At 46.8% G+C, this 14,042-nt stretch overlaps 1 non-coding gene across 1 annotated transcript; it reads left to right on the top strand.

The window, feature by feature from the left end:
- Positions 1-8,152: 8,152 nt before the first annotated feature.
- LOC119939760 lies at positions 8,153-8,290 on the top strand. The gene has a single exon (XR_005454723.1). It is a non-coding gene; the product is annotated as a small nucleolar RNA SNORA7 (small nucleolar RNA).
- The last annotated feature ends 5,752 nt before the right edge of the window (positions 8,291-14,042 follow it).

The raw sequence follows: 14,042 nt of genomic DNA, 5'->3' as shown, positions 1-14,042 counted from the left end.
AGGTGAGCTCTCAGTAGGGCCTTGAAGGGAGGAAGAGAGCTAGCTTGGCGGATGTGGGGAGGGAGGGCATTCCAGGCCAGGGGGATGACGTGGGCCGGGGGTCGACGGTGGGACAGGCGAGAACGGGGCACGGTGAGGAGATTAGCGGCAGAGGAGCGGAGGGTGCGGGCTGGGCTGGAGAAGGAGAGAAGAGAGGTGAGGTAGGAGGGGGCAAAGTGATGGAGAGCCTTGAAGCCGAGGGTGAGGAGTTTCTACCTGATGCGTAGGTTGATTGGGAGCCACTGGAGATTTTTGAATACCCGTCTGAGGCAGACCTTGTTGCTGTCAGCAGATCTGAGGTGGAGGTCAACGTGCCCCCAGGCAGACTCCTTGTCACATGCGTGACAGCACCTACAGGTAAGAGTATGGGGGCCAGTGGCCAAAGTCACAGGTTTGTCCTTCTCCCTGCCCAGGAGAGTTGGAGAGCTCATTCTGTCTACAGCCCTCCTGCCAACCCTAATAACATAGTAGTTGTAAGAGCTTTCATTGTCTGGACCGAACTAAAGGTCTGCCTGGCTGGAGTGTTGTCCAGACTTCTCTAGGACTGTGAGTTCTAGATCCCACACTGTGCCACATTTGGTTCTTTGAGATAGTCCACTTTCGGGCCTTTTTCTATATCAAATGGCAAGGCTTATTGAAAAGCAGTGTGGCCTAGAAAAAGTCTAGGCCAGGGAATCACAGGACCTGGGTTCTAATCCTGGCTTGGCCTCTTTTCTCCTGTGTGACTTTAGGTAAGTCACTTAACTTCTAGGTGTCTCAGCTACCTCATGTGTAAAATGGGGATTAAGACTGTGAGCCCTTTGGGGGACAGGGACGGTGTCCAACCTGATAATCTTTTATGTACAGTGCCTGGCACATACTAAGTGCTTAACAAATTCTATTATTATTATTGTCATAATTATTATTATTAAGAGCAGGAGTCATGTCTGCAAACTCTAGAGTACTCTCCCAAGCACTTAGTACAGTGTTTTGCACCCTGTAAGTTTTCAATAACTACCACTGATGATGATGATGAAGACAACTCATAAACAATGAAGTTCTGGAATGTAGTCTCCCAGCTGTTATGCTCACATTAACACAACTATTCTGAGTGGGACCCAGGAAGATAATGAGAAACAGCAGGATACCCAACCGGCTGCTGTATGGACAGCTGAAATTTGGGAAACCAAAAGCAAGCAGGGCAGTGGAGACATTTTATGGACACAGTATGACAAAACCTCAGGCAATTCTGCCAGCCAGCTTAAAACTGGGAGTCAACGGCTGAGGATAAATCAGCAAGGCAAGGCATACTGCAATAGAGAATGGAGTGGCTCTTTTTGAGCAAAAGTAAGGAAAGATGAGACAGAAGGAGAACATAAGAGCAGGCTTTGCAATCAAAGATAGCAACATAACAAGGAACAACCTCTAGACTCTTCCCCACCTCTAAACTATCTCCCCGTCTAGACTGTTAAATAATCATGGGCAGGGAATGTCACTGTTTATTGTTGCACTGTATTTTCCCAAGCACAGTGCTCTGCACACACTAAGCACTTAATAAATACGATTGAATGAATGAACCTTTTTGTGTGACACAATGTGGCCAAGGCTATGGGCCCCTCATTGATCTTATTAGCCACGGGTGCACTCAGAAGTATATTTCTCTGTCAGTGATAATGACTATCTCCCTCTAGACAATAAGCTCGTTGTGGGCAGGGAACATATCCACCAACTCTGTTATATTGTACTTTCCCAAGCGCTTGGTACAGTGCTCTGCACACAGTAAGTGCTCAATAAATATGGATGATTGATTATTTTGATATGAAGGACAATTCTATATGTATTTTATTGGGCACTGCATTAAGTGCTTGGGAGAGTACACCAGAATCAAAAGACCCATTTCCTGACCACAGGGGCTGCTCCCAGCCCTGTCCCTTGTCCCTGCCTAAACTTGCCCCTCAAGACTGGAGAACTGGCGCCGGGGGTTCATTACCCCTTTTCTCTTGGGAAATGATGATGGTATTTAAGCACTTGCTATGTGCCAAGCACTGTTCTAAGCTCTGAAGTAGATGCAGTCCCGGTCCCACTTGGGGTCACACTCTTATCCCCATTTTACAGGTGAGGCAACTGAGGCACAGAGAAGTAGTGACTTGCCCAAAGTCGCACAACAGACGTGGCAGAACTGGGATTAGAACCCAAGTTTTTCTATGCCCAGCCCCGTGCTGTAAGCACTCAAGGGTCTGGCCTTCTAGGTTGTAAGCTCCTAGTGGTTAGGGAATGTGTCTATCAACTGTTACACTCTCTCAAGCGCTCAGTATAGTGTTCTGCACACGGTAAGCAGTCAATACCATTTGTTGATTGATTGATTGATTTGCCCTGCATGGCAGTGACGCTGGAGGAGTTGACAAATCTGTTCTCTACAAAAGAGCTTTCTCCCCTGAAGCCTCCTCACTCCAGAAGGAGCTCCCTGACCCAGTCCCTGGCAGATCCCAAAGCTCCTATCCAGGAGGCATGCAGGATAAAGCAGCGGCTTGGGAGCTAGAGGCCTCAAATTCTAATCCCAGCTCCACCACTTTTCTGCTGTGTGACCTTGAACATGTCACTTCACGTCTCTGTGCCTCAGTTTCCTCAACAGCAAATTGGGGATTCAACTCCTGGCCTCCCTTCTACTTAGACTGTGAGTCCCACATGGGACAGCGACTGTGTCCAACCTGATTATCTTGATTATCTGAAAGTGCTTGTCACATAGTAAGTGTTAAACAGATACCATAAAAAAAATCATTAATTGCCCACATTTTAGATGTGCCAATCATGCACCTCTCTGGCTGTATTGCCCCCTGGGTAGTGGAGCCAGCATGGTTTGGAGATGAGAATGAATGAGATGGTTGGGATGATGGGGAGAACAGCTGGAGGAGGTCAGAGACCTCTTCTCTTCTTCTGGACCTCAGTGTGTGGAGGTTCTGCTGCTGGGAAGGAATTGGGGACACCAGGACCCCCAATCCTTCAGCCCCAACTTAATTTATGTTCTTCCCTGCTCCCAGCCCCACAGCACTTATGTACGTAGCTATAATTCATTTATTTATATTAATGTCTCTCTCCCCCTCTCTAGACTGCAAGTTCATGATGGGTAGGGAACATATCTATTTATTGTTGTATTTTACTCTCCCAAGTGCTTAAAACAGTGCCCTGCAAACAGTAAACACTCAGTAAATACAACTGAATGAATGAATGACTACTAATACTAGTTGTGACCTTGGGCAAGTCAGTTCACGGCTCTGAGGCTCAGTTTCCTCAACTGTAAAATGGGGATACCTGTTCTCTCTCCTACTTAAACTGTGAGCCCTATGCAGGGCAGGGACTGTGTCTGACCTAGTGAATTTGTACCTACCCCATGCTTAGAACAGTGTTTGACACATAGTAAGTGTTTAATAAATACCATTTTTAAAAAAAGCTATGGTCCTCTCCACCTGAGTAGGCTGACCCGAGTGGGAGGGGTTATATTGTTATATATTGCTATATCGTACTCTCCCAAGTGCTTAGTACAGTGCCCTGCTCACAGTAAGTGCTCATTAAATATGATTGACTAACTACCACCTTTGCCCTCTTCATCCTGCCCTTCCTTGAACCCTGAACGGGTCCCAGAGGCTCAGCTGAAGTGGAACTTCCCAAGCTTCTCCACCTTCAAAAGGGGTCCTATTCTCCCGTCTGAAAAAAAAATCCCAATTTGTCCCAATTTCCCATTGTCCCACTGCTTCTCCGCCCCACCTCTACTCGACCCCACACTGATCAGTCAGGTGAAACACAATCACTTGGTAAGGCCGGCTAGGCATCCGTCATCCTCCCAGGGCAAAGTTCAGGCCTCTTCAGAGGGTCTCCGTTGCCTGAAGTCCCCGTTTCCTGTGTTCCCACCCCCCACCCCCTCAGCAGGGTGCACCTGTGATTGGATAGAGAAGCTGGAGTGCTATTAATCTACCTCAACCCGTTCCACTTAAGCGCCTTCTTGCCCACCTCCCCTCTTTTCCCTTCCACATCTCCTTCTCTCCTCCCCAGAGAAGAGGGACGGGTGAAGCAGGTAGCTTTCTTCTCATCCTCAGCTTTGCTCAACCTTCCTGCATATCTGTAATTTATTTGTTTCTATTAATGTCTGCCTCCCCCCTAGACTGCAAGCTCATTGTAATGATTAATAATAATTGTGGTATTTGTTAAGTGCTTACTAGGTGCCAGGCACTGTACTAAGCGCTGGGGTGGATACATGCAAATCAAGTTGGTTACAGTCCCTGTCACCACCATCATCATCAATCGTATTTATTGAGTGCTTACTATGTGCAGAGTACTGTACTAAGCGCTTGGGAAGTACAAATTGGCAACATATAGAGACAGTCCCTACCCAACAGTGGGCTCACAGTCCTATGTGGGGCTCACAGTCTTAATCCCCATTGTATAGATGAGGAAACTGAGGCACAGAGAAGTGAAGCGACTTGCTCAAGGTCACACAGGGGACAAGTAGCAGAGCTGGGATGAGAATCCATGACCTTCTGACTCTCAGGCCTGGGCTCTTTCCAATAGGCCGTGCTGCTTCTCAGGTCAGAATTGTGTGTGTTTATTATTAGAAGGGCTCAGTACAGTGCTCTTCAGCCCGTTAGTGCTCAATAAATACGATTGAATGAATGAACCTGGGGCTGCATGGCTGCAGAGGTCACTGATGGGTCCTGGTGGCTGGGACCTGAACCCTCCAGGCTCTGACCAGCTGGGCCCTTACACTCATAGACCTACCTTGCTGACCTGTCTGGTAACCTAACCTGGCAGATTGGCCTCCAGCCCATGAGCTTAACTGCTCCAGAACAAACTCTGGTTCAGTCACCCCATGGGGAGGGAACATGAAAACAAGCAGCTTGGATCAGTGCAAAGAGCATGGGCTTTAGAGTCAGAGGTCATGGGTTAGAATCCCAGCCCTGCCACATGCCTGCTGTGTGACCTTGGGCAGGTCACTTAACTTCTCTGAGCCTCAGTTACCTCATCTGTAAAATTGGGATGAAGACTGTGAGCCCCACGTGGGATAACCTGATCACCTTGTATCCACCCTAGTGCTTAGAACAGTGCTTTGCACATAGTAAGTGCTTAACAAATGCCATAACCATCATGCCTACCAGCTCTGTTATATTGTACTCTCCCAAGCGCTTAGTACAATGCTTTGCACATAGTAAGTGCTCAATAAATGCCACTCTGTAATTGATGGGGAGGCGATAACAGGATGGGAATCCGGACAAATGAACTTGTGGCAAAGTGATTGGTGCAGGCTGTGGAGGTTGGGATAACCATGGAAAGAGAGGATAAGGATGAGGGGAGAAGAGTGGTGAGAATGAGGGTGAGAGTGATTTTTTGCCTTGAGGGCCAAAGAAGAGAATTCCCCATTTCACTTAACTATATTTTTGCTCCTAGTGGAAAGGAAGTCTCAACTATGAGAGGGAAAGTCAAGCAGAGGCATACCCATTCCATTCCTAGCTTGGGCAATGGTTAGCGAGTAGAAGACAATCAGCTACAAGTCAAGACTCCCCTGTGCTGGGCAGCAGCAGCGTGGGAGAGAGTCAAGGGCAAAGACTCAAGTTTACTGCCCTGAAAGAGGCAATGGTAACCACTTCAGTATTTTTCCCAAGAAAACTCTATGGATACACTACCAGAATGATTGCAGGTGGAGGTGGGGTGTTCTGGGAGAGATGTGTGATGTATCCATAGTGGTACTATGGGTCGGAGGTGCCTCAACAGCATCAAACAAGTGGAAAGGAAGCAGTGAGACATAGTGGAAAGAATATAGGCTTTGGAGTCAGGAGACCTGGATCTAATCCTGGCTCCACCACTTACCTGCCGGGTGACCTTGGGCAAGTCCTAGACTGTGAACCTTTAGTGGGACAGGGTCCATACTGTCTAATTCCCACTTGTATACTATTTCCCAGCACTTAATACGCTGCTAGGTGCACAGTAAGTGCTTAACAAATATTACTACTCCGTCACAACTTCTCTGAGCCTCTATCTCCTCAGTAAAATGGGGATTTAATACCTTAACAAACATCACAATTATTATTTACCTTTTATCTCTCCTATGTAGACTGTGAACCCCTTGTAGGCCATGGACTGTTTTCCAACCTGATTATCTTAATACAGTTCTGGGCTCATAATAAGTTGATTATCATTATTATTATTACTCAAGGGATCCTGTCCTATGTCGGAAGGGGTGAGCCAGTGATTGTGCCAGTGGGCTGGGATCCTAATCTGCAAGGCTATCTTAGAATCTGAACCCCCACATCTGAGTCTCCACGTTTTCTGGCATCCTGTCCTGCCTGCAGATTTTCTTCCCCTACCTCTTCCCTTTCCCTGCCAATTTCTCATTTGCATAACCTTCCTGCCATGGTCGACTGGTCTGACTGGATTTTAAAACAACTGCTTTGCCCCCGCCCCATCCGTGCCCACCCCCCCAGGGTTCTTTCCTGGAGGTCACTCCAACCTGAAGCAGCCAGCCTAGGCTCGGCTCAGTGGCTTCAGCCCCTTCCTCTGCCCCTTCCTCACCCCCTCCCTTCCGTGCAGCTGTGACCCGGGAGTGATTAACGTGGTGTGATGGCAGGGGACACCCCTCATCCAGGCCCCTCACTCCTTTGATGAGATCAAAACCCACGCAGCCGGGAAGAGATCACAATCACAGCAGCCGAGGATGAAAAAGGGCCCGGCTGGCCCTGGAGGAGCTGGCCGGGTGGGGGTCATGGAAGCTGGAGCTGGGAGTGGGGAACCGGGGTCCCACCTCCCCTGGGGGTCCACACCCATCTGCTATCATCCATGTGTGTCTTGAATAATAATTAATAATTACAAAATTTGATAAATGCTTACTATATGCCATGCACTGTACTAAGTGCTGAGGTGGATACAAGCAAATCAAATTGGACAAAGTCCCTGGCCTCCCTCAGTGACCCCACTGGAATCTTCTCTGGTCACAGCGACTCTCACTGCAACCTCACCAAAGCCCGAATGACCCTATAACTCTGCAAGCTGTTTCTCTCTCTCTCCTGCCAGCTCCGAGGTCATGTGAAGGGCTAGACCTGGTGGGAGACCTGGGGCAAAAACTGGGGAAAAGAAATGGAATCTTTCTGACTCTGGAAGCAGCTCTGCTCCCTTCACAGGGCTCTCCGTCAGCCAGGAGCTTCTTAGAGTTTGGGCCACGCACCCACCAGAGAGTTAGCTACTGGACCAAAGCCCTTCTGTAAAAGCACAGGGCCAGCTAATTCTACCCCCACAGTCAGTCAGTCAGTCAGTCAATCAATGGTATTTATTCAGCACTTACTGTGTGCAGAGCACTGTAATAAGCGGTTGGGAGAGTATATATACACAATATAACAGATGCATTCTCTACCCACAATGAGCTCACAGTCTAGAGAGGGAGACAGGCATTAATATAAATAAATAAACTACAGATATGTACATAAGCAAGTCAGGGCGATACAGAAGGGAGTGGGAAAATAGGAAAGGAGGGCTTAGTCAGGGAAGGTCTCTTGGAGGAGATGGGCCCTTATAAGGCTTTGAAGTAGGAGAATAATTGTAATTGTCACCTCCCTGTCTTTAGAGGTGAAGAGGTGGGAGGAGCCTGGAAAGGAACCTCTCCTAAGCCATCAATAAATTAATCAATGGTATTTATTGGGCACTTCGTGAGTACAGAGCACTGTATTAAGTCCTTGGGAGAGTATAACATAACAGTTAGTAGACATGTTCTCTGCCCACAAAGAGCTTATAGTCTAGAGGATGAGTTCATGTTCTAGAGTCCATCACCCCCAGAGACCAGCTCTGTCCTACATTGAGTAAATGCACGGATCAACCAGTCCCTTAATCAGTACTATTTATTGAGTGCTTACTCTTGTGCAGAGCACTGTACTAAGCACTTGGGGGAGTACTGGCCTAGTGGATGAAGCACGAACCTGGAAGTCAGAAGGACCTGGGTTCTAGTCCTGGCTCTGCCACTGCAGTGTGACCTTGGGCAAGTCACTTAACTTTTCTGTGCCTCAGTGACCTCATCTGTAAAATGGGGATTAAAGTCTGTGAGCCCCACTTGGGAGATGGACTGTGTCCACCATGATTATCTTGTATCTACCATAAACTTTGCCTCTCAGGGTCGCACCTGGAGAGTTTCCAGTACTCTACCAGTCTCGGCTACGGGAGGGAGAGTCAAGCAGGGGCATACCCATTCCATTCCTAGCTTGGCCAGTGGCTAGTCAGTGAAAGGCAATTTGCTACAAGTCAAAACTCACCTGTGCTGGGCAGCAGAGACATGGGAGAGAGTTGAGGGTGGAGACTCAGGGCTACTGTGCAGAAGGCGGCAATGGTAAACCACTTTCATATTTTTACTAAGAAAACTCTATGGATACACTACCAGAATCATTGCAGGTGGAGGTGGGGTGTTCATTCATTCATCCATTCAATCGTATTTATTGAGCGCTTACTGTGTGCAGAGCACTGTACTAAGCGCTTGGGAAGTACACGTTGACAACATATAGAGATGGTACCTACCCAAAAATGGGCTCACAGTCTAGAAGGGGGAGACAGACAACAAAACAAAATATATTAACAAAATAAAATAGAATAGTAAATATGTACAAGTAAAATAGAGTAATAAATATGTACAAACATATATGCAGGTTCTGTGGGTAGGGGAAGGAGATAGAGTGGGGAGGATGGGAAGGGGGAGAGGAAGGAGGAGGCTCAGTCTTGGAAGGCGTCCTGGAGGAGGTGAGCTCTCAGTAGGGCTTTGAAGGGAGGAAGAGAGCTAGCTTGGCGGATGTGCGGAGGGAAGGCATTCCAGGCCATGGGGAGGACATGGGCCGGGGGTCGATGGTGGGACAGGCGAGAACGAGGCACAGTGAGGAGGTTAGCAGCAGAGGAGCGGAGGGTGCAGGCTGGGCTGTAGAAGGAAAGAAGGGAGGTGAGGTAGGAGGGGGAGAGGTGATGGACAGCCTTGAAGCTGAGAGTGAGGAGTTTCTGCCTGATGTGTAGGTTGACTGGTAGCCACTGGAGATTTTTGAGGAGGGGAGTAACATGCCCAGAGGGCGTTCTGGAAGAGATGTGTCCATGACGTTTCTGTGGGTTGGGAACGACTCGACAGCAAAATACAAGACAAGACCGTAACCCTTAGAATAGTTTCTGGCACATAGTAAGTGCTTAACAAAAACGAACACCCACACCCACCCACCCCCCCCCCCCCACACACACACACAAACTAACAGACATCGTCCCTGACTTCAAGGACTTCAAGGGATGGGGATAATTCCAGAGAGGGAAGGGGAGCGAGCCCACCCATGCGATCCCTGCTGCCTCCCCCTAACCCAACAGGTGGGTCCCCAGCGCTCTGAGAAACAGGATTAGGAGGTTGGTGGGCCTTCACCCTCTTTGAGGACCGACGGGGGCATTAGAAGGGGCAACTCCGGATCTCCAAGCTCCGCGTCGCACTGGGCAATTCTGCTGCCGCAAACTTCCTGATGAGTTCCCCAGGAGAGTCCCTGGAATTGGGAGCAAAGAAAGAACTTTATAAAATTCTCCACAAGCAGCCGAGCGGAACCTATTTTCCCTCACAATGCAATTAACGACACCAACATTTACAAAATATGATTACAAGCGCTTTGGTTAAGTAGAGGAAAGTATATTAGATAGCAGCGAGGGGTTGATCTTAATGTGCATTTTTTCGAGAGACTTGCATTTTCTTTGTGCAAATAAAGAGGCCCTAAATTCTCCATAGGCACTAAAATCAATGCAGTGGAACCATGATAACAAACACAGGCTCTACTTTTTGCTACATCCCCCAATTAATTAAGCCTTTCACGGGCATGTAATTAGGAACATTAGCAAGTCATAAAATTGCCGTGAGTCTTTAAATTATGTGCTGGCCCTCAGCAATTTGTTTTTAATTCCTTTTGAAGACAATGGGACTGCTGGGCCCAATAGATCTTCATAGCAGCCTACTGTTTACTCCTTTATGGCTCTAGGAAGAGAGAACCATACTCTCCGGCAACCAGAGGCACCAGCGCTATCTCCCTTCCTGTTTTCATTACCTGGGCTTGATGTAAAAAGAAACACTCTGACTCCTCCTCTCCCCCTCTAATGGCCACTCTCTAAGGTGCCTGGGCCAGAGAGTAGGGCATAGGGAAGGTTGGGTGAAGGGGGTGGTCCACTTGGGCCTGAGGATGCTGTTGACATCACCTCCGAGACTCATGTCACAATCTCGCACAATTCCCTGGAACAAATCTCAACTGTTTTCCAAGGTTTACCTGTCCATTAACCCAATCTCCTCCTGGGTTTCCCAGCAGAGAACACATCTGCTTGGGAGATAGAGAGAGAGAGCATAGGAGAATCAGCGTTGCTCCTCAGAATAACCTGGCCAAACCCAGCAGTGGGATTGGGGCTCCTGGGAAAATCATTCTCTGATTAGGACAGGAATCAGTTATAAACTTCTTTACACCTTATTCAGCACCCGTGTTTACATGTGTGCTAAATTTCTTATTATGATCACTCAAATTGTCAGAGTTTTTATTATTTATTAATAAGAATAATGGTATATGTGGGCTTTGTTAAGCACTTACTCATTGCCAAGCACCGAATTAAGCACCGGGGTAGATACAAGATAATCAGGTTGGACACAGTCCCTGGCCCTCATCAGGTTCACAGTTTGAGTAACGAGAAAAAGGTAGGTAAGTTTGTTTACCCCATTACAGTGTAAGATCCTTGCAGACAGGGAAGTCATTCATTCAATCAATCGCATTTATTGAGCGCTTACTGTGTGCAAAACACTGTACTAAGCGCTTGGGAGAATACACTACAACAGACACATTCCCTGCCCACAATGAACTCACAGTCTAGAGGTGACTGGCCCATGAATGGGTCACTTTTTTACTTTGGACTTCCTAAAGCACCTCATATGATCCCTCTAGACTGTAAACTCATGGTGGGCAGGGAATGAATCTATTATATTGTTATATTGTACTCTCCCAAGCGCTTAGTACAGTGTTCTGACACAGTAAGCGCTCACGTACAGTTCACTACAGTGCTCAATAAAAGCTATTTCTAGTACTACTCTTCCACTTCCATCCCAAGCCAACTGGGTGGCAACAGAACTTCACAGCATCAGTGAAAACCAGCCCACAACCACATGCACTCTTGGACTGCCAATCCAAATGACTGTGCCCACATCTCCATGGGCATGTGTGCCCCTTGGCATCTTTGAAGGAGCAAAGGAGCAAGCGATGTTAGAAAGGGTGTGGCTTAGATATACCCCAGTAGGATGTGCTTGTCAGGCCCCCGTGCATTTATGCTGCATTTGGCCTACGTAAAGAACACAGGCCTGGGAATCAAAAGACCTGGGTTCTAATCCTGGCTCTGCCATTTGTCTGCTGTGTGACCTTGGGCAACTCACTTGCCATCTCTGTGCCTCAGTTACCTCATCTGTAAAATGGGGATAGACTGTGAGCCCCAGGTGGCATAGGGACTGTGTCCAAACTGGCTTCAACTACCACCTCTATGCAGGTGATACCCAAATCTACATCTCCAGCCCCGATCTCTCTCCCTCTCTCCAGTCTCGCATTTCCTCTTGCCTTCAGGACATCTCTACTTGGATGTCCTCCCATCACCTCAAACTTAACATGTCCAAAACAGAACTCCTTATCTTCCCACCCAAACCCTGTCCTCTCCATGACTTTCCCATCACTGTAGATGGCATTCTTCCTGTCTCACAAGCCCATAACAATTGCATTATCCTTGACCCCTCTTGCTCATTCAACCCACATATTGAATCCATCACTAAATCCTGTCCATCCCACCTTCACATCACTAAAATCCACCCTTTCCTCTCCATCCCAACTGGTACATGGACTGCCTGATCTAACAATCTTGCGTCTATTCCAGTGTTTGATACAGGATAAATGTATATTATATTGTATATTATTATACAAGATAATCAGCTCAGACACAGTCCTTGTCCCAAACAGAGCTTGCAATCTCAGAGATAGGGAGAGGGGGTATCTCATCTCTATTCGGGAGATGAGTAAACTGAGGTACAGTGAGGATAAGTGACTTTCCCTAAATCATGCAGAAGGCCAGAGGAAGACCTGGAGTTAGAACTCAGGTTTCCTGTCTCCCAGGCCCAAGCTTTTTTCCATTAAGCATGCTGTCTCCCTCAGAGGAAGAGGTGAAAGGGCTTCCTCTCTCAGGATTTTATCCTGCCTCTAAGTCCCAAAAAGTGAAGTTCTGCTCTGCTTATTTCAAAGGTACAGTCCCCAAGGATGCAAGGAGTGGATATGAAAATCCCGGAGAGCAATGTCTAACCTTGAATAAGTGTTTTCTTGTTGTCATCCAAAGATCTAAAGAAAATCCTGAAGAGAATACATGGTGGACACATATATTATATCCACAGCTTTTTATCTCACACATGTGACTTTACCTATCATGAACTGTACGTTTTTATTCTCAGTAGTGGGACAGAACTATATCCCACTGCAGCATATATCAAGACGAAGAATGTTGTACCTTCTTTGCATTAATATAAATAGCTGTTTAGGCCTGATTCCTGAGCCAGATACTCTCAATGCACCTGTCCTTCATCTATTCTATTTGGCATCTGGTTCAAGTTTGTTTTATTTAGAGCTGGGATACAGCAGCTTTTACATATTAAAGGTGCATTTTAAAAGAGCATTTTCTATTCTAATTTGGGGGACTGAAACTCTTTAGGTCATTCAGGGGAAGATGTCCACCTGATTTACATTTCTTCCTTTGGAACTGAGTCGCAGACTCATATTAGGATGTAAATAACAGTGATGGATACATGTATCTTTAAAGATCCATTTTCTCGATTTTTTTTTTGACGAAAGCTTCCAGGATAGGCAGGGGGACGTAGATCACTCTTACAGGTAAGGCATCGATCTTGGAAGACAGTGCATGATGGGGAGAAATCCTCTCCTCGAGGACTCAGGTATTGTGTGAAAGGGAGGTCCAGAGAACACAGTTGCACCCCAAAACCAAGGTGGAAAAAAGAGGATAAGAGGGGTGTCCTCACCAGAATGCTGTTCTGGGACTTTCCAGTCTCAACAGAACGTATCAGGAGCACAGTTGGAATTTCTAGAGTTAATCACCGCCAATTGCAGCATCGTCAATCAATCAATCAATCAATCAAATTTCAATCAACCAATGATATTTATTGGGCACTTACTGTGTCCAGAGTCCTGTAATAATAATAATAATAATAATAATTATGGCATTTGTTAAGCACTTACTATGTGCAAAGCACTGTTCTAAGCACTGGAGGGATACAAGGTAATCAAGTTGTCCCATGTGGGGCTCACAGTCTTAATCCCCATTTTACAGATGAGGTAACTGAGGCTCAGAGAAGTTAAGTGACTTACCCAAGGTCACAAAGCAGACATGTGGCAGAGTCGGGATTCAAACCCATGACCTCTGACTCCCAAGCCCGGGCTCTTTCCACTGAGCCACACTGCTTCTCTAACAGTGTGTACTAACACTTGAGAAAATACAATGCAATAGAGCTGGTAGAGCACCTTCTGTACTTACTAAGTGCTTGGTAGTATACAATAGAAATAGTAGATATGAACTCTGCTTTCAAGACGCTTACAATTTAATCATTTTCCCTAATAAATTACAGGTGATGTCTGTCCGAGTGTTCATTGTTCTCCTACAGTGTGACTGAGAAGGGCACTGACAAATACTATTATTATTAAATAGTGTGGTCTTGTGGAGAGAGCATTTATTCATTCATTCAATTGTATTTATTGAGCGCTTACTGTGTGCAGAGCACTGTACTAAGCGCTTGGGAAGTGCAAGCCGGCAACATATATGGGCCTGGGAGCCAGAGTACTTGAGTTCTAATCTGGGTACTACAACTTGTCCTTGGGCAAGTCACTTCACTTTTCTATACCCTAATTTCCTCATCTGTAAAAGGAGTATTAAATACCCGTTCTCCCTCCTACTTAGTCTGTGAGTTCCATGTGGGCAGG

The sequence above is a fragment of the Tachyglossus aculeatus genome, chromosome 17 (genome assembly GCF_015852505.1).
Source record: "Tachyglossus aculeatus isolate mTacAcu1 chromosome 17, mTacAcu1.pri, whole genome shotgun sequence".
NCBI lineage: Eukaryota > Metazoa > Chordata > Mammalia > Monotremata > Tachyglossidae > Tachyglossus > Tachyglossus aculeatus.
This window is presented reverse-complemented; position numbering and strand designations above follow the sequence as displayed.